This window comes from Rana temporaria, chromosome 2 (assembly GCF_905171775.1).
Source record: "Rana temporaria chromosome 2, aRanTem1.1, whole genome shotgun sequence".
Lineage (NCBI taxonomy): Eukaryota > Metazoa > Chordata > Amphibia > Anura > Ranidae > Rana > Rana temporaria.
This window is the reverse complement of record NC_053490.1, coordinates 137,155,684-137,177,037: the sequence shown is the minus strand read 5'-3', so window position 1 is coordinate 137,177,037 and position 21,354 is coordinate 137,155,684. Positions and strand designations below refer to the sequence as shown.

The following is a 21,354-nucleotide window of genomic DNA, read 5'->3' as shown; positions in this document are numbered from 1 at the left end:
TATTTCCTCAACGGGAATGGAGAAACTTGCCTTGTCGAGTTCCTCGACAGCCTAACAAGGAACTCGACGAGGAAAACTATGTGTTTCGCCCGTCGAGTTCCTCGGTCGTGTGTATGAGGCTTAAGTTGAGTGCATTATTTTCAGTGAGTGTACTAAAGCCTCCTACACACGAATGATCATTCGTTAATTTTTGCATGCTAGTCTCCAAAATGAAAAGGTTACTAACATTACAAAAATTCTCGTACGACAGAACACAACTTCAGGAGTTATGTATTGTGTTGTGTTGTATTGTAATGCATTCTTTCGTAATCATTCTTTTGAAAGCTGTGTACTAACGATCAGATTATCATACAATTGCTTCAAAAGCGATATTATTCAGCCAATTTTCTAAACGTGTATACTAGACTTAACTCAAAGACTTACATTGGGAGAAGGAGCAGTAAAACATGACCATTATGTAGCACTAGAAATCGAGAAGCAGAGTCTGTCTATTAAAGCGGAGCTCCACCCTAAAGTGGAACTCCCGCTGATCGGAACCCTCCCCCCTCCGGTGTCACATTTGACACCTTTCAGGGGGAGGGGGGTGCAGATACCTGTCTAAAGACAGGTATTTGCACCCACTTTCGGCCACACAGTCTCGGGTAAACTGCGGGCATGACGTCACCTCCCGCCCCCCCCCCTCGTTGTGTTCTGGGAACACTCGGCTCCCAGAACACAGCGGGAGCCAATCGGCAGGCGTAGCTCGACTCGCGCATGCGCCGTAGGGAACCGGGCAGTGAAGCCGGAGCGATTCACTTCCTGGTTCCCTCACCGAGGATGGCGGGGGGGCAGCAGAGTGACGAGCGATCACTCGTCCTCTGCTGCGGACGGCGCTGGACTCCAGGATAGGTAAGTGTCCTAATATTAAAAGTCAGTAGCTGCAGTATTTGTAGCTGCTGGCTTTTAATATTTTTTTTTTCAGCGGACATCCGCTTTAATGAGTAAATATGTTGGTCTGAAAAATTAAACCTATTTATTATATATATCGTTAAAGCAAACATGCACTTACATATTGAAATCTCAACAAATCCCCCCTTTATTCCATGGAGATCATCATTTTGGAAGTCTGGCAGCCCACTAATGTAAACAAACACTAGGTGCTAGAAACAAAATGAACCCCTATTTCAGAGATTTATTGTTGTGATCTTTGAGGATGAATCACTTCACAGTACAATGTGTTCAACTAGAGAGGTAAGTTATGGCTTGATTTAAAGATCTTTTATGACTTGTTTTACTGTTAAAAAGTTTAAGGCACACTGGCTGAACCACTTCCCGACCAGTCACCTATCTGGTACGTCATTGGTCTTCAAGTGGTTGTAACGAGGTGATGCAGATATCATCTGGGTATAACCACTTGAAGACCAATAAAGTACCAGGTGCCTGACTGCTCTGCAAGTGGTTAAGCCAGCTGCAGGCATCATCCTGGTACCGTTTTTTTAGAGCCGGAGGTCGGCTCTCTTGAAACAGCAATCAGAGTGGCTAACCACCCGCCACCTTCCGCGGCTTGCTTGGGCTCTCCTGTCCCACCGGGAGACCCAAGCTATCAGCTGGTATGTCCAGCAGCTGGTCAGACACTAGAAGAAAGCCGGGATTGGCTTTGACCGGGTCTCCGCTATGGTAGCCAAAAAGCAATGACCTGACATCACTTCCAGTTTACCTGGATGTCAACAGCGCCATTTTCTAAAAATCAAAAGCATTCAAAAACACAGATCTTGGTGTTTTGAATGATTTTAAGTGCAGAGGCTGTGTTCACACTGATATGACAATACTGTTGTACAACTATCATCCTACTTTGCCCTGCTACATCTGTCCTACATTGGTCCTACTTTGGTCCTACTTCCATCCAACATTAAAACATTGATTTTCACACGTCATGCGACATGAGCTCCCAATGTTGGTGCGTTTGTCGTACAAGTGTGAACCCAGCCTTATTGTTTACATTCCTTGTGACAGTAATAAAAATGATCAAAGAAAAAAAGAAAGTAGAGCAAAAGTGTAAAACAAATAAATATATAATAATACAAAAATTAAGTGACCCTGCCCCCCTGTGCTTGTGCGCAATGAGAATGAATGCATGCACGCAAACAGTGATCGACCCACACATGTGAGGTTTAATTGAAAACGTCAGAAAATGGTAACCTGTAAAGGCTTTTAAAGCATCACATATGGATAGTTACATTTACGTTGTTTGTCGCTACTGCACGGGTGTGCGTAACACTGTGTTATGTATTGTGTTTTTTTGCATAAAAAAACAAAAGATGAATTTTTCCCCCAAAAATTGCATTTGAAAAACAGCTGTGCAAATTTTGTGTGACATAAAAAATTCAAAACCCACCAATTTATTCTCTAGGGTGTCTGATTTAAAAAAAAAAACATTTAATGTTTTGGGGTTCTAAGTAAATTTTTTTGCAAAAAGAACAGATTTTTACACTAAACAAAAAGTGCCAAAATAAGCCTTGTACTTAAAAAACCCTTGTACTTAAAAAAAACCCCTGCAAGATAAAGTCATAATGAGCTAGTATGCACAGCATACTAGCTCATTATGGTCGACTTACCTGAGAACGAAGCCCCCGAAGTTCTCCTCCGTGCCCTCCGCCGCCACCGCCATGTCTGCAGTGATCTTTTTCCTGTAATCGCTGCTCCAGCGCTGTGATTGGCTGGCCAAACACGGCATTGCAGAGTTTAGCTTGGCTATTGGTAGTGCGCCTGCACACGGTTGTCTACGGTGCATGCGCATATGTGCATTGCACATATGTGAACTGAACCTCAGGCCTCGTACACACAACCGTTTTCCTCTGCAAAATCTATCAGGAAAAATGCTGGCAGAGCATTTTTGCCGAGAAAAACGGTCGTGTGAATGTTTTTCGTCGAGAAAACTGTCGTGGAACTCGACGAGAAAAAAAGAGAACATGCTCTCTTTTTTCTCGTCAGGAGTCTCAATTTCCTCGTTGTGTTTCTTGTCGGGCTGGTTTACGACGACAAACACGTTCGTGTGTATGCTTAGAAACCCACGCATGCTCAGAATAAAGTATGAGACGGGAGCGCACCTTCGGTAAAAGTAGCGTTCGTAATGGAGATAGCACATTCGTCATGCTGTAACAGCCTGAAAAGCGCGAATCGGCTCTCACCAAACTTTTACTAACACGCAGTAACATGAGATTAGCAAAAGCAGCCCCAAGGGTTGCGCCAATGGAATCGAACTTCCCCTTTATAGTGCCGTCGTACGTGTTGTACGTCACCGCGTTTGAGAACAACAAGGTTTTGTCTTGACAGTGTGTATGCAAGGAAAGCTTGACAAGATTCTCATCAAGCCTGACAAGAACCTCGTCGAGAAAAACAAAGTTTCTTTTACAACGAGATTCTCGGTCGTGTGTACAAGGCCTTACTTGTGATACTGAGGCCTTGTTATTAGCATACCACTTAAAGTATAACTAAAGGCAAAACTTTTTTTTACATTTTGGACAAAGTGGTGATGGATTGGATCCCCTGCCAGATTTTTATTGATGTCTGTGCATCCGTTTAAAAAGATTCACAATCTCTATTTGTCTTGTTTACCATTATCATTAAAAGTGAAAGTAAAACGAAAATCCCAAATGTTGTGTTGTCCCCAGAAAGGTAATATAGGGGGACACTAGTTCTGGTGATCTGGGGGTCCCCAAGGAATTCTCCTAATTTACAGGGATTTCCTCTCACTTCCTGTTTGGCTGTGGGCCAGGAAGTGAAGGTAAATCTCCCCAGTTGGACACAGGTGGCAAAAAAACATATGAGATTTCCCTCATTTTTGAGAAACTTGTCCTCCTTTCCTGTTGTATCTCCAAAAATAATTAACTGCCCAATGGAAAGATTCTAATCTAAAAATAAAAATAAATTGTGGGGCTTTAGATATACTTTACATTACTTTACAGTTTCCGAAATTGGCCCTCTTTTGCTTGCAGCAGAAGTATTGGTGTTCTCCTTGCTGCAGCAGCAGAAATTTGACCCAAAAATGACTACAGGAATATCTTTCTACTGCAATCTCTAATTTCTATGGGTTGACTTATAGATTTTTTTAAAAATGTCCATGTGATGTAGACATTTATTGGTTTCCATTCCAATTGTTAAAGAAAAGATGGCAATGAGATTATTTGAGCAGGACATTGACCAATGCTAGCCCATACATTGGACATATATTGTCTATGTCCAGCACTTTATGATATTTTGAAAATCATTTTGTTTATTATATTCCTTTAACCTGGTCCCCATTTTTCCCCTGTGATTGCACAAAGCCTCCCCTCCAAATTTGTGGACTTGTTTGGTGTCCTCCTTGATGTCTCTTTGGGTGCGTTTGATAGAGGAATGGACAGAATAATCCATATGTGTGCATTGAAAGTGTTCTAAATGTATGAATAACTATTGATAATGTATATGATCTTATATTTAATAGAATTTTAAGAGAATTGGTGGTCCGTAGAAATGCCCTGAAGAAGCCAAAGTTGGAAAAACATGTTGGAATACAATATTAAACACTGATCACCTTCTATACATGGACACCATTGATTCTATGTGGTTTGTATCATACTCTGATTTTTATTGAACCCGATATATGTTGTTATTTTATGAATAAATGTTCTATTTTTACACGAAATGTATTCTCTTCAATTTGGGACACCGCTATAATCCCAATCCTCCTGTTGTTGCTATTTATATTCAATAGGAATGATGTGCCGGATATCATAGGGTCACTCAATCTATCATCTGAGCAGATATACTTTACATTACTTTACAGCATGAGTCTTCAAACTATGGCCCTTTCAGTTGTTCAGGAACTACAATTCCCATCATGCCTAGTCATGTCTGTGAATATCAGAGCTTTACAATGCCTCATGGGATGTGTAGTTCCGTAACAGCTGGAGGGCTGTAATTTGAGGATCCCTGCTTGAGGCCTCGTACACACGACCGTTTTCCTCGACAGAATCCATCAAGAAACTTGGTGGCAGAGCTTTTTTGCAGAGGAAAACGGTCGTGTGTATGTTTTTCGTCGAGAAAACTGTCGTGGAACTCAACGAGAAAAAAAGAGAACAATTTCCTCACGGGAGTTTCAATTTCCCCATCGTGTTTCTCGTCAGGCTGGTTTACGACGAGAAACACGTTCGTGTGTATGCTTAGATACCTGCGCATGCTCAGAATAAAGTATGAAAGCGTGCCTTCGGTAAAAGTAGGGTTTGTAATGGAGATAGCACATTCGTCATGCTGTAACAGACTGAAAAGCGCGAATCACCAAACTTTTACTTAACACGCAGTAACATGAGATTAGCAAAAGCAGCCCCAAGGGTGGCGCCAGTGGAATCAAACTTCCCCTTTATAGTGCCGTCGTACGTGTTGTACGTCACCACGTTTGAGAACAACGAGATTTTGTCTTGACAGTGTGTATGCAAAGAAAGCTTGTCAAGATTCTCGACAAGCCTAACAAGGAACTTGTCGAGGAAAACGATGTTTAATTTACGACAAGTTCCTCGGTCGTGTGTACGAGGCCTTAGGCCCCGTACACACGACCGAGTTTCTCGGCAGAATTCAGCCAGAAACTCGGTTCAGAGCTGAATTCTGCCGAGAAACCCAGCCGTGTGTACACTTTCGGCCGAGGAAGCCGACGAGGACCTCGGCGAGGAAATAGAGAACATGTTCTCTATTTCCTCGTTGTTCAATGGCAAAAGTCGGCCCGCCGAGTTCCTTGGCGGCTTCCACACTGAACTCGACGAGGAACTCGATGTGTTTGGCACGTCGAGTTCCTCGGTCATGTGTACAGGGCCTTACAGTTTCAGTAATTGGCCCTAGTTTGCTTGCTGCAGAAGTATTGGTGTTTTCCTTGCTGTAGCAGCAGAAATTGGACTAAAAAAATACTACATGGAGATCTTTCTTCTACAATCTCTAATTTCTCTGGGTTCACATATAGGAAACAAATGTTTAAAAGGTCCATGTGAGGTAGACATTTATTGATTTCAATTCCAATTGTTAAAGAAAATATGGCAATGAGATTCATTTGAGCAGAACATTGACCAATAATCTCTACATAAAAATCATTGTACAACATCCCTCTGCCAATTGTCTTTTTGCTAAAATTGTAATTACAGAAGTTAAACACTATTGTAAAGCATTGACCAAGTCTATCAAGATAAAGCAATATAAATTTAATCGAATTACTATATGATTAGAAACGTTATCCTATTAGAAATGTATCTGGTTGTGACTTGATTTGTAAGAGAAACCAAAAAAAAAACAATGAAAGGGTGTCAAAACAGGAAGAGAAGTTTTCTTAATTAGCATAGGTGTGGTTATCCTTTATTTGCTGTGTTTACATTTAAACCATGACAAAATACTTGTTCTGTTGCAACTTAATTGGCTTAAAAGGTCCACTTTAATCATATGGTTCAATTGTTTAAATATGCAACAGACCAAACTATGTGCAAAAAACATAAAATGATGTATATTATTATACAGGATTAATATAGCGCCAATAGTTTTTGCATCAATATAAAGGGAAACAATACAGCAACAATACAATTCAATACAATCCTTGGGCTTCCCGTCTCAGCTGTGTTTTAGCCATTTTCTATTACAGAAAAATCTTGGTTTGAGAGTAACTTGGTTTGAGAGCATTTTGCAAGACAAGCAAAATGTTTTAATACATTTTGCCTTGATATACAAGCGATGTCTTGATATAAGAGTAGCGTCATGTCACAACTAAGTATAAAAGAGTAGAGAGGAACCTCTCAGGCCGCGTACACACGGTCGGACAAAACCGATGAGAATGGACCGAGGTTCAGTTTCATCGGTCCAAACCGACCGTGTGTAGAGCCCATCGGTCTGTTGTCCTTCGGTCCAAAATTTTAAAACATGCTTTAAAATCGAACCGATGGCCCGCTGCCCGATCGGTCCAAACCGATGGTTAGTACAGAAAGCATCGGTTCAAAACCCGCGCATGCTCAGAATCAAGTCGACGCGTGCTTGGAAGCATTGAACTTCGTTTTATTCAGCACGTCGTGTGTTTGACGTCACCGCGTTCTGACCCAATCGGTTTTTGGAACGATGGTGTGTACGCATATCAGACCATCAGGCCACTTCAGCGGTGAACTGATGGAAATGGCCCGTCGGACCATTCTCATCTGTTTGGAACGACCGTGTGTACGCGGCCTAAGTGTAGCAATATGGTTACATGTAGCAATGAAGGTACAACATTTAGCAACTTATTGCTTCACCTATGCCGCGTACACACGATCGGTTCGTCTGATGAAAACGGACCATTTTCATCAGACGAACCGATCGTGTGTGGGCCCCATCATTTTTTTTTCCCATCGGTGAAAAAACTTAGAACCTGTTTTAAAATTATCTGATGGTTAAAAAAACGATAAAAAAAAACGATCGTCTGTGGGGAAATCATCGGTTAAAAATCAACGCATGCTCAGAATCAAGTCGACGCATGCTCAGAAGAATTGAACTTAATTTTTCTCAGCACGTCGTTGTGTTTTACGTCACCGCGTTCTGACACAATAGTTTTTTTTAACTGATGGTGTGTAGGCAAGACTGATGAAAGTCAGCTTCATCGGATATCTGATGAAAAAATCCATCAGATCGTTTTCATCAGATGAACTGATCGTGTGTACAGGGCATCAGAGGTACCTCTCTTCTCTTTTATACCTTGTAAAAAAAATGCTTTGATATACAAGTGCTTTGGATTGCAAGCATGTTTCTGGAACAAATTATGCTTTCAGACCAAGTTTTTAATGTATATGTGTTTGTTTTTTACTTTTATGTTTGATGTTTCATTCTGTAATAGCTTTTTGTATATGCCAATAAATTTGTAAACTTTTTTCATACTTCACTGTTTGTGGTCCATTTAAAATCCCCTATTCTGAGGAAAACAGTTTTCACTATACAATTCAATACAATTAAAATCTAAAAAAAGGGTTTTGCAAATCTTTATGTGATACGAGTCTCATCACCATCATCAGATTTTGTTGCAGATTTGATTACTCATATTATTTAAATTTCCCATCTACTAATACTGCAAAGCTGGGTATGCACTGCATTTAATTCAGCATTTTTCATTGTAGGAATGTTGTATGGACATTTGTTTGTTTTTCTAATCATTAGTGGGGTCAAATGGATGTTTGTTTTCCTGCAGTGATGAGAAGATTTGAAGGAGCAGGTTAGAATTTTTTGGCATTAATGTAAGAATTTCTAACTGTGTTTTTGGCTTTTGTTCAGTCAAGTCCAATCATTCCAAAATCGAATGTTAAAAGCAAACAAAGTCTTGTGCTGCTTTTAAAACGACATTTGAATGTACTAAGAAGTTTCAACGAATTTTCGTGTACACCCAGCTTTAGAGCCTACCTGAACAACCCAATCCAATTTTTTTAAGTGGTACATTATCTGACATATCCAGCCTAAAGAAAAAGTTGAGTAAGGCCGCGTACACACGATCAGTCCATCCGATGAGAACGGTCCGAAGGACCGTTGTCATCGGTTAACCGATGAAGCTGACTGATGGTCTGATGTGCCTACACACCATCAGTTAAAAAAACGATCGAGTCCAACGCGGTGACGTAAAACACAACGACGTGCAGAGAAAAATTAAGTTCAATGCTTCCAAGCATGCGTCGATTTGATTCTAAGCATGCGCTGGTTTTTAACCAATGCTTTTGCATACTAACCATCGGTTTTGACCTATCGCTTAGACGTCCATCGGTTCAATTTTAAAGCAAGTTCTACAATTTTTGACCAAAGGATAACTGACCGATGGGGCCCACACACGATCGGTTTGGACCGATGAAAAGGTCCTTCAGTCCGTTTTCATCGGTTTGGACCGACCGTGTGTACACGGCCTAAGTGGACTGCTTCAGTATTTGAAAGAATAACAGATTTGTTTCATGTAATTACTACCTAACTCGCTTTTCATAAATGATGCCTAATCCACAATAACTAGCACACAATTCCATAATTTCAGATAGGCAAAGAATAGCTGAAATACTGTCATTCATGTCCCTTACATTTTTCTCTATAGATATATTTGCGTTGTTATACCATATATTATAAAAAATTACTTTCATTTTTGAGGCCACCAGATCTGACAATAAAAATGAAAATTCTTACTAAAAAAATGTTAGCAGCTGCAGTAAACCTATCAACCTTCCTGCTTGAGGTAGGAATAAACCCAATCACTAGAATCTCATCAAATTTAACACATTGATGTACAGTAGTTTCGAGAGTGGTTTTCAATCTGTTTCAATTTACAGATTTCTTTAAAATAATACCTGATCATTCCGACACTAAGGTCCTTGTTTATGCACTTCTTGATTTGGGGGGGACAACTGTTTAACGACTGGACTACCGTGTTGTCACCCTGTCATGTGCACCACTGCTGGAGACTTCACACAGCAGAGCTGACACACATTGACATTTAATTTTAAATTCCATTTGTAGAAAATTAAAATAGACAATAATATGATGTATTCCATAACTTGCACTGATGTTGATCAAACAGATGTATATGAAAAAATCTAAATTTAAGCAACAACTGTGCTTTATGCATTTAGTTATGGATGTTCATCTGGCAACTGAGGTATAAATTTGACTTATATACACTATATATATATATATTTAATTTCTAGGAACACAAGAAATCAGACATACTATATATTATTTTATTGTATTCAATGCTAGATGTATTGAGGATTTGAGTAAATCATGGTCATAGAGCAGTTCATCATAAGCGGAGCTTTGCATCTTCCAACCATTAATACATTTTCTCATTTACAGATAAGAGGATCTTTATTGCACTGTGCAGAGGCACGCCATTGAAAGGTTACAGTGGCAAATTCCTAAATAAAGTGAATAAATGTGTTTACATGTGTCTGTCAGTTGTTGTCTGTGCTTAGTTGCATTGGAGATGCTAATTGCACTTTGCATGAATGGAGAAAGACAGGAATTCTCAGGAATTGGAATGTAAATTGAGGGGGATGGGGAAGCCATGTAAATTCCAGGTAATTCCTCTTGCCACACAGTTACTCCATTTGTTGTTTTGGGGGAGGGGTATGAAGCAAGTAACACATTTCATGCCTCAGAAGACTTTACTTACTACCCTATCTTGTTCAATAAGTAAGCTTCTAGAGACATTTGAGGTATAGAAAGGAAGCCTCATAGCTTTTCCATTTTGCCCAACCATTTCCGGAAATTAAAGTCCCTTGTGCCATTTGCGTAGCTTCTGCCTTTTTCCCCCCAGTATATATATATATATATATATATATATATATATATATATATATATATATATGCATCGCCTTACATATTGTATGTATTTTCCTTGTCAATTCTTCAATGAAAACGTGAAATGAAAAGTCAAAAATATTACTCCTTAAAGCCATAAGTACACCAAAAGCTAGAGTGACCTCATGTCATGTGCTATAAATATCTGGCCACGTTGAGCACCCATTTTACCTATTTTTAGTAAAGGCAGTTGTTACTACTCAACAAAAATGTGTTGCACTTTGTCATGTACTTTAACACACAATTACGACAGCTCTGAAAAGGTCTGTTTTTCTACAGAGACCTAAAAAAAGATATTGGCAGATATTAGAACTTGTTCTTTGACAATCATATATATATTTTTTATTTCTCTTGTTTTATTCAAGCAAGATGAAGTCAAAGGCCTCGTACACACGACTGAGAATCTCGTCGTAAAAGAAACGTTGTTTTCCTCGACGAGGTTCTTGTCAGGCTTGACGAGAATCTTGTCAAGCTTTCCTTGCATACACACTGTCAAGACAAAATCTCGTCGTTCTCAAACACGGTGACGTACAACACGTACGACGGCACTATAAAGGGGAAGTTTGTTTCCACTGGCGCCACCCTTGGGGCTGCTTTTGCTAATCTCGTGTTACCGCGTGTTAGTAAAAGTTTGGTGAGAGACGATTTGCGCTATTTAAGTCTGTTACAGCGTGACGAATGTGCGATCTCCATTACGAACGCTACTTTTACCTAAGGTGCGCTCCCCTCTCATACTTTATTCTGAGCATGCGCTGGTTTCTAAGCATACACACGAACGTGTTTCTCGTCGTAAACCAGCCCGAGGAGAAACACGATGAGGAAATTGAGACTCCCGACGAGAAAAAAGAGAGCATGTTCTCTTTTTTTCTCGTCGAGATCCACAACAGTTTTCTCGACGAAAAACATACACACAACCGTTTTTCTTGGCAAAAATGCTCTGCCGGCATTTTTCTTGATGGATTTTGCAGAGGAAAACGGTCGTGTGTACGAGGCAAAAGGCCAACAAATTAGCTGGTGGCAATTTTTTTATTAGGTTCTGCATGGCATTTTTTCCAAGTCTTAAGAACCTCCTTATAGTTGGGACAAAGCTCTATGATATAATCTAATAAAGATAAAGAGTGGCAATCATTAGAACTGGCTTGTTGACCACTATAGTACTTATTTTTTTTATTTATTCAAACAAAATTGGCATACATTTTAACATCAGGTTTTGCTCAGCATTTTTACAAGTCCTAAGAACCTCCTTATAGTGAGCTTTTTATTTCACTTTGAAATGCATTTATTAACAAATTGCAGTAACACTTTTCAGACTTGACAAAAAAAGAAAAAGAAAAACACATCACAACAACACAAATAAATGTTAGAACAAGAAAAAAAATAGCTTAATTTATGTATAAGCTATGATCCTATTACATCAAATTGTTCTGTAGCTTTTCTGTCACCCTTTATTTTGTAAATCGCCGCATAAACTGTTGACACTATATACATCCTTATATTAAATAATAATAATTATAATTTGCCATAGCAACAATTTTCACATTAGGTTCTTCTGCTCTGCATTTTTCCAAGTCCCAAGAACCTCTTTTTAGTAATCTTTTTTATAAATGCATTTATTAAAAAAAAACGTGGCAATCTATTTTGTCTAGTTTTTATTAATACACAAATAGGTAGATTCAGGTACAATGGATTAACTTTAGGGTGGCGTAGCCTAGCCTGTTTAGGCTACACCGCCGTAAATTAGCTAGGCTAGTAATGATTCTCAATATACTTACCTGCTAATTTACGGCGGTGTAGCCTAAAACGAGCGGGCGTAAGGGCGCCTAATTCAAATGGGTTGGGGGGGCGTGTTTCATGCTAATGAGGCTTGACCTCACGTTTTTGAAGTTTTTCGTCACTGCGCATGTGCCGGGCGACTACATTTCCCAGTGTGCATTGCGGCTAAGTACGCCGTACAGGCCTATTGATTTTGACGTGGACGTAAACGACGTAAATCCCGATTCGCGGACGACTTACGCAAACGACGTAAAAATTTCGAATTTCACGGCGGGAACGGCGGCCATACTTAACATTACTATTCCACTAGAGCCTAGCACTAACTTTACGCGGCCTAACGGCGTAAAAGTACTGCGTCGGCCTGGCGTTCGTTCGTGAATCGGAGTATCCCCTCATTTACATAATCTACGCCGGTCGCAATGGAAGCGCCATCTAGCGGCCATCAGAAACATTGCAATCTAAGATAGGACAGCGCAAGCCGTCGTATCTTAGATATGTTTAAGTATCTCTGTTAGAGAATACACTTAAACATAGGTCGGTGCAGATTCAGAGTTAGGTCGGCTTATCTGTAGATAAGCTGGCCTAACTCTTTCTGAATCTACCTATTAATTTATAAAAAGATTGAACAAGAAAAAAAACTGTGGTAAAAATTTTCAGATGGGACAAAGATCGGTAATGTTTTTGGATAGAACAAAAAAAGTAAAAACTGTTTATACACATTAGAATAAAAAGAGTTTACATTATACATATAATCCTACATATAGCTCTAATCCTTTTGTATCAAATTGTATTGTACCTGTTCTGTCTGCCTTTATTTTGTAAAGAGCTGCACAGACATCAGTGAGGGTAATTGAAAATAACTGACACGTGGCTGAATATAAGAATTGTGGTACCATAAAATCGCCTATAGTGTATGTACATAGATAAACACATATTTTATTAAAATTATTTTTATGATCAAAGTGGCCTTTTCAGCAAATATAATCAAACATATTTTATATGTATACAATCAATATTAATTGTATGTGGTTGCTCATAGCTGGGACTAATGGGTATTATATGGAAAACATGAAAAGACTGTTGTGTAACGGACATACTAGGCAGTCTATCCACATTTTTAGAAGCCAATGGCTCCTGTGTTTGTAAACAAATGTCTCCTTCACATCTAGTGGTCAGCTCACTTCCTAGTAGATGGGGGAAGGAGCGTGTGACCTAAAAGTGTTGCCTTTGTCTAGAGACTTTTCTATATATGCCTTAGGGAGAGGTGGAGGAGGTGAAGGAGGTGGAGTCCAACCCTTGGGTAAATTCATTGTATTGGTTTGAAGCTGAGCAAAATATCTGGATGAGGATTTGTTAGGAGGCTGGGGGTTGGGTGACGAGAAAGGAACTCCAAGTATTTATGATGCCAAACCAAGAATTTGAAGAGAGGAGGGAGGAAGAGTTTAACTAAAAGGAAGCTCCACACACTGGATCGATGATAACATAATCGATAATCTTTTCCTTGCTGATTTCAGGGGTCCTTGAGAGACTGAGTCATATGGTCAGGGTGATAAGAGTTCACAGATGGAATTCCATTTGTATTGTTGTCTTTTCACAGGGCTCTTCACTGAAGAACATATCAAGATTACAAAGGACAAGCCACCAGTCCTGTTTGTCTTTTATGCGGTCATCAGATAGACACAAGAAATCTCCAGACTGTTTTACAGACTTGCAAATAAAGGTCCCAAAGTTCATTTGTTATGGTCGTTTTATGCTAACATTCAGCCAAATTGTAGTACAATGGTTTGTTCAAATGGTTTGTTCAAATGTTATGACAAATCTGACCTGGCGATGACTACCTCAAAGCATATCAAAACCCAAAAACAAAAATGTAATATATTGCAGCTCACCAGTCATTAGATGTGGTGGTTTTGCATTTGTTTTCTTTTTTCAGGTTGAGTATATTTTTTAATCCTGCCGAAAATCCAGTGTACCCGTAATTCCTGTACACTAAACTGAAACCTCAAACAATATTATTAGCTTTCCAAACTATATTCTGTGGACTACAAAAAAACTCCCCCTTATGTAATGAAAATCCCAAGTTAAAGTGGGGGTTCACCCAAAAAACAAGTATATAACATTACATTCAGTATACCTCAAACATGTACAGTATGCCGTTTTTTTTGTTGGGGGGGTGTACATATGGTATTATATGGTATTATCGGTATTTTCCTCCCGGCTTCCGGGTACTCACTCCCGTGGGACTGGGCGTTTCTGTGCAGTGCCGCAATGTCATCTGATTGACGTGCCTGAGAAAAACTCCCACGGGTGGATAAGGCGCGTCATCACTTTCCGAAAATAGCCAAACTGCGAGTCGGCTCTATACGGCGCCTGCGCACCGACTAGGAGCCGTGTAGCGCTGACTCGCAGTTCGACTATTTTCGGAAAGTCATGATGCGCCTTATCCGCTGGTGGGAGTTTTTCTCAGGCACGTTAATCATATGGGCAAAGTCCCAGATGACATTGCGGCACTGCACAGGAACGCCCAGTCCCGCGGGAGTGAGTACCCGGAAGCCGGGAGGAAAATACTGATAATACCGTATGTACACCCCCCCCAAAAAAAACAGGGCATACTGTACATGTTTGAGGTATACTGAATGTAATGTTATATACTTGTTTTTTGGGTGAACCCCCGCTTTAAAAGTCTCTGTTGCAGGCCATGACAGACGACATTCTTCTTCTCCTACGGGTTGCACAACCCAAGGCTGTACGGTACTCGTGTAGCATGGCCCCCTTGGGGACTGCTTAGATTTACCTGCATCGCCATGACCCTGCAAACATTCCAACCCACCTGACACTCTGGGTTCAGACATCATTGCAGCACCTTTAAGTAATAAACACTCAGGGGTTTATTTACTAAAGGCAAAACCACTTTGCACCACGTGTGCACTGCAAATGCACTTGGGAGTGCAGTCGCTGTAGATCTGAGGAGAACACGCACGGAAAATAAAAAACAGCATTTTAGCTTGCACGTGATTGGATGATAAAATCAGCAGAGCTTCCTTTCATTTCAGATCTACCCCTTACATCTACAGCAACTGTACTTCCAAGTGCACTTGCAGTGCTCTTGTAGTGCAAAGTGTATTTGCCTTTAGTAAATCAACCCCTCAGTGTTTATATTCTATTAACGTTTAATGGAATACTTCAGTTAATATATTGTTGTAAGAGAGGTAATGCTTCCACAAGAAATGCCAGTTAAGACAGTTGGCAAACACAGAATACTATATACACTATATACACATATGTATAGTGGAGCACCACTAATATAACCTGAAAAGGATAAGTAATGTTAAGCATTAATTCTGACAATACTTTTAGAAAGAGAAACCCAGGCTGGCCTGTTTAAACTGTGTTCCTAATGAGAGATTAAAGGGGTTGTAACCTTCATATTTTTTCACCTACATCCTATGCATTAAGGTGAAAAAACTTTTGATACTGACTGGCCCCCCAGCCCCTCCGTTTTACTCACCTAAGCACGTTCATTCCTGCCTCTCTGCCCAGGGTTCTCGGCTCTTGATTGGATAGATTGATAGCAGCTGTTTGATAGCAGCTGCTGTCAATAAAATCCAATGACGCGGGCGGTGGGGGTGGGGCACAGTCCGGCATTCTGTGTCTATGCACACAAATGCTGAACTCGGGAGCGCCCCCCGCAAGGTAACCCCCAGGAAGAGCACTTCTCCCAGGGGGTTTACCGACGCAAGGAGGAGCCGCGAGTGCCGCCCCAAAAGATGAGGTTCGGGGTCACACTGTGCAAAATGAACTGCACAGTGGAGGTAAGTATGATATGATTGATTGATTGATTTTTGAGCTTAGTTGGGCGCCAAATGCCCACAGTGAGCGTTTGTTATTTAAAAAAAAACAAAAAACAGGGGTTTACAAACCCTTTAAGCTAAACCAGGATGGTAAGAGAGCAATGACAGCAATGACAGAATGTCTGATGGTCTTCTCCGGCAGTTGGAGCTCATTAACTATATCCAATAAAGTCTAGTAGAAGAGTGGTGGTGTATCTTGTGATGACTGTGGCTATAGGGACTCTTGAGGGACTCTCTCTCTGAACTCTCTCGGACCGGCCACTTTCCCATTTATATCACACAGGCATGTGGGCCAGAACCAGACAGGAAAAACCCACCAAAGAGATCAGGATAGCAGGAAAAGCATTAGCCCCCCCTAGCTGGGACAGCACCAACTAGCCGTTCCAACGTGCCTGCAGGTATTTTCCAGGCCACAATACATTACACTGTATAGCTAGGAATTTCTACATCTACACTCTGGGTAAAGAGTCTTTATTGCAGCCTCATTCATTACAATGACTAGTCACATAGTAGTACAATTGGGTGCTTATTGGGTACTTAGTAGCGGACAGATAATGTAAGAAAGAACACGGCTACTGATTTTGCTCTGATCTGAATATGATGGCCCACTCCGTCACTTTTTCCCCAATTTCTGTGGGAAGAGGAAATTTTGTATAACATGGATAAACAAACTGGTGCCACACTTTATAATATTGCCAACTACAATATAACAGTCACATAATCAAATACTTAGAACAGCCTCACTTGTACTACCAAGAATTCCACAAACTTGTTATGGCCTTCACCTTGGGTGAAGACATAGATAGAGAGATACAATCTGCTTTTAATAGTGATACTCCGCAGACACTCGACCAAAACGAAGAAATCAAAAACAAATTTAAAGAGCACAAAAAATTCTTAATTAAACACCTGAATAGAAAATGGGACGTATCCTCATTGGAGACTTACATCTCACATAAAATAGTCCCTAGAGGTCTGCGGGATAAAACTATACCAGCAGAACATCTACATACAGACAGTTTCCTTCCGAAATGGAAAGATCTCTGTATAAAACATGGACTAGCGGTTATGGAACTAATAGTTGAGGAGGAAAAACAGCAGTTGACTACCATCCAACAACAAATCCAAATCAGTGCCCAAGAACTAGACGCATTTAAGGATGAGGAAGAATTCACTAAACAAAACGAACAACTAAAAAAGGATATTGAAAAAATTCAACTAAACTTAAAAATCACTAAACAGGGCAAATTCAAATGTGATTTAGCGGACTTCGAAAAGGGCGAGATTTTTGACCTCACGATACACCGTACACGTGGTAGGTCTGTGACACGTCAAACACGTTCACAATCACGACAGCGTCGTGGAAAACCACAGAGTGATATAGAGGAGGGAGCAATAAAATCGGTCATTTTTTTAGACCAACACAGGGTACCTATGGACGACCATCCTACATCACCCCCAAAGTCAAAACAGCCCCCCAAAAAACCACAACAAACCAGAGGCACTTACGAGCGTACACACACGAGGAGCCAAAAGAATTAACCAAATCTGACGGCAAGCGTGATACACAATCACCACTGATCGCTAACGATCTTAAGGTGGTTAACCTAACTGATCTTAAATTATCCCCTGATCACCTTAAACTCCTGCAGAAAGGAATGACATTCTCGCCAGCAACAAATATGGACGAATTTACTGTCTTCAAAGATATTACTTTATTTCTCCATAAGGTTTTTTATCGATCCTTGTTCTCAAAAGACAATATTACAACTGACAAACCAGAATTACTAGAAACAGATGACCAACGAGCACTCGACATGTTAAATTCTTTACTAGACGAGAACCAATCATCTGATGATGAACCATCTCAAATGATTCGACGGCCTAATCTGACAATTCGATCACTAAGAATGCCAACATTATCAAAAAATCGATGGCTTCAGATGTTCTTGGACATGGTACAAAGTGACCTAGAGAAAATAGATTGGAGCAAAAAATTTACCGACAACCTCACTGCCAATGAAAGACAGGCCCTATATGAATTAGAGTCCAACAAAAACATAGTCATAAAAAATAGTGACAAAGGCGGCAATGTGGTAATTCTTACCCAAAAACAATATGAACGCGAAGCAAAGCGCCTTTTGAGTGACACTTCAACCTATAAAAAACTGGACTACAATCCTTTGCCCCTAGTCGTCTCTAAATTAAACTACAAACTCTTATTAGCTAGAGACGAAGGCCTGCTCACCAATAAGGAACATAATTATTTACGTGTACAAAACTATAATATACCAACATTTTATATTATCCCAAAGATCCATAAAGACCTTAGAGAGCCACCTGGCAGACCTATCGTCTCTGCCTGCCAGGGACCCCTTGAGTGCACAGGTAAATATCTTGAAGGACTACTTAAAGAGATGGTTAACAACTTACCATCCTTTGTCCAGGACACACAGCACGTATTAGCGAAGCTCCAGGACCTCAGTGTTGAACCAATACCACCAAATACTCTTCTAGTCAGTATCGACGTTGAGTCATTGTACACGTCGATACCGCATGAAATAGGAATCAAGGCGGTACAAACTTATCTGGAGGATACCTTTCCAACGGCAGGCCCTCAAAATGAGTTCGTCACTGAGATGCTGGAGTTCGCTTTGACTAATAACAATTTTCAATTTATGAGCACATATTATTGCCAAATCAGAGGCACGTCCATGGGCGCAGCGTGGGCACCAGCCTACGCCTGCTTGCACTTGGGACTCTGGGAGGCAGAGGATGTCTACACGACATCGATGTACCGCCACCATGTACTCACCTGGTGGCGGTACATCGATGACGTGCTTATGTTGTGGAGAGGCACTACTGAGCAACTTCAACTTTTCATGTGCGATTTGAATAACAATCAACGTAATATACGTTTGACACATATCTCGCACACACATGAATTGTCCTTACTCGATTTGAAAATCAGACTAGAGGAAGGACGAATTAATACCAGTACCTACCGCAAGGACACAGCCGCGAACACACTGCTCCATGCCACAAGCCACCATCCTGCTTCGCTGAAAAATGGCATCCCTATAGGGCAATTTCTGCGCATCAAGCGCAATTGCTCTAAACCAAGTGATTACCGTCGTGAAAGCCAGGACCTTTACAATCGATTCAGAGAACGTGGGTACTCACATAGACAAATAAAAAATGCCCGCAAAAAAGCAGCGAGCAGGGACCGTAACGAACTACTAACAACTAAAAGTGACCTAACAGATAAAATACCACAAAAACCCACTGAACCCCTACGGATCATTACTACCTTCGGATCACAGTGGGGCGAAGTTAGAACTGTCCTGGAAAAACATTGGGGCATTCTAACCAATGCCCCGCCATTGGCAACCATAGTGAGTGATACACCAAAGCTTGTGGCACGTAGAGCACGCAACATCGGCGATAGACTGATTAGATCAGAATACATACGGGTTCCTGATCCCACATGGCTCACAAATTATCCCCGCTCCCATGGCATGTTCCCCTGCACCAAGTGCCACATCTGTCCATATGTCGATCGTACGTCTACATTTAAGGACTCCATGGGAGAAAAATCTTTTGAGATCAAGGATCTAATTAATTGCCTTACGGAACGTGTGATCTACATGATCACATGCCCTTGTAATAAAATTTACATAGGGAAAACGAAACGTCCTCTGAAGGTACGTATCGGCGAGCATCTGAGGGAAATAAATGAGAAAGACAAAATCCCAGAAAAGCCCCTGTCGAAACATTTCGCCCAATTTCATAACCGAGATTCGCGAGGACTAACAGTAAAAGGCATCTACCACTTAAAGCTATCGAGCCGACGGGGTGACTTTGATAAAATACTGTTACAAAAAGAAAAATTCTGGATATATCGCTTAAAATCGCTTATGCCGGCCGGCTTAAACACCGAATTAAATTTACAGTTTTTTTTTAATTCATAGACCACTCATTGCATGGTAGCCTACCTTTTAAAACAGTATGGCCAAATTAATGTAATTTAATCCTCAATTTTTTCCTTGTATCACCCAAATAGTCCTCAAATTACCTGGTTATTTAACGATCCAGGGGACATCCATCAACAAATATCATATTCTTCTAAGAAACACTGTACAAAAAACTGCATTGCCTCATTTTGTGTTCACTGTTTTAGTCGTCTATTTCCTATTGTATCTCTTGATATCAACACACTTATACGATACTTATTTCCAACAACACAATATTCCTTACCCATACTTCATAATTAACATGCTATTTTATTTTTTATACTCTAGCCTCTCTATTTTTGTTCAGTCTTATTTTGTTTTAGCTCAGGCAAAAACAATGAGCTAAGATCTTATATTTTCAAATTATTGCACTGGCAAGATATCTAAGACATAATTTCTTACGGAAAAACTACCACCTAATGGTGATACTGCCGCCTTTAACAGTAGCCGACACCAATGGCCATACACAGGGCACCTATAATTCTAATAAAGTAGTACAAAACTATACCACGGCTTGTTCCATTGAAAACCACAAGTTCCTTCACACTGATGCATCGCATTGTGCTAATGAGCGTCACAAATTCAAAAGCGATCATTATCCCTGATTAACATCAACCAAGATTGCTAGGCAACGATATAAAACACCCACCGACTAATTGTGCAGCACGTCCAGGAAGAAGCTACGCCACTAAGCACAGCGAAACGCGTCAACGTCACAACCCGACGCCCGCTACGTCCACTCCGGCGTTCAGCCGGCTGAAGGGAGAACGAACGACCGGCTCTCTGAAAAACAACACACAAGCCGAGGAGGCGCCCTGCGACAGACAGGCTGTTAGCAGGCCAGCACTATAGCACACACGCCACCCAGCGTGCATCGTGCAGCCTCTCTAACAACGTTCAGTGAAAAACCAACTGGAGGAACTACCGAAACCAGCACATCAAGGTCCCCAGTGACCATACGGACCAACGGAACATTACTGGTAAATTTGCTACCGCATTGCCATAGATGCCGTTACCAATCAGATGAACAACAAATACAGGTCTGTAATTTTATTTATACAAGATTGGATAATCAAAGACCTTATTGTATTCACGTCAAGGTAATATATGGGAATGCAAAGCAATCGGTTTAATTGTTATGGAACCATAGCATATGCTATGACAAGCAGTTCCTTATGGTGCTTGGTTTACTATTGTTACTAAACCCTATTAGATAAATCTTGGAACTATCTGGAATGAAACTACAATTGATTCGCTATAAAAATCAGAACTAACCATACAGTGCATAGCATACTACTAACAACTGATCAGTGCTTCGTAAATTCAAATTCATTGATTTCAACGGATACGCAGAGCAATATTTATATGTGATTTTATTG

At 40.5% G+C, this 21,354-nt stretch overlaps 1 long non-coding RNA gene across 1 annotated transcript; it reads left to right on the top strand.

Annotated features, from left to right (window-relative positions):
- Positions 1-3,845: 3,845 nt before the first annotated feature.
- On the top strand, positions 3,846-13,844 carry LOC120928558. Its single transcript, XR_005747225.1, has 2 exons — positions 3,846-4,584; positions 13,709-13,844. It is a non-coding gene; the product is annotated as an uncharacterized LOC120928558 (long non-coding RNA).
- Positions 13,845-21,354: the final 7,510 nt, after the last annotated feature.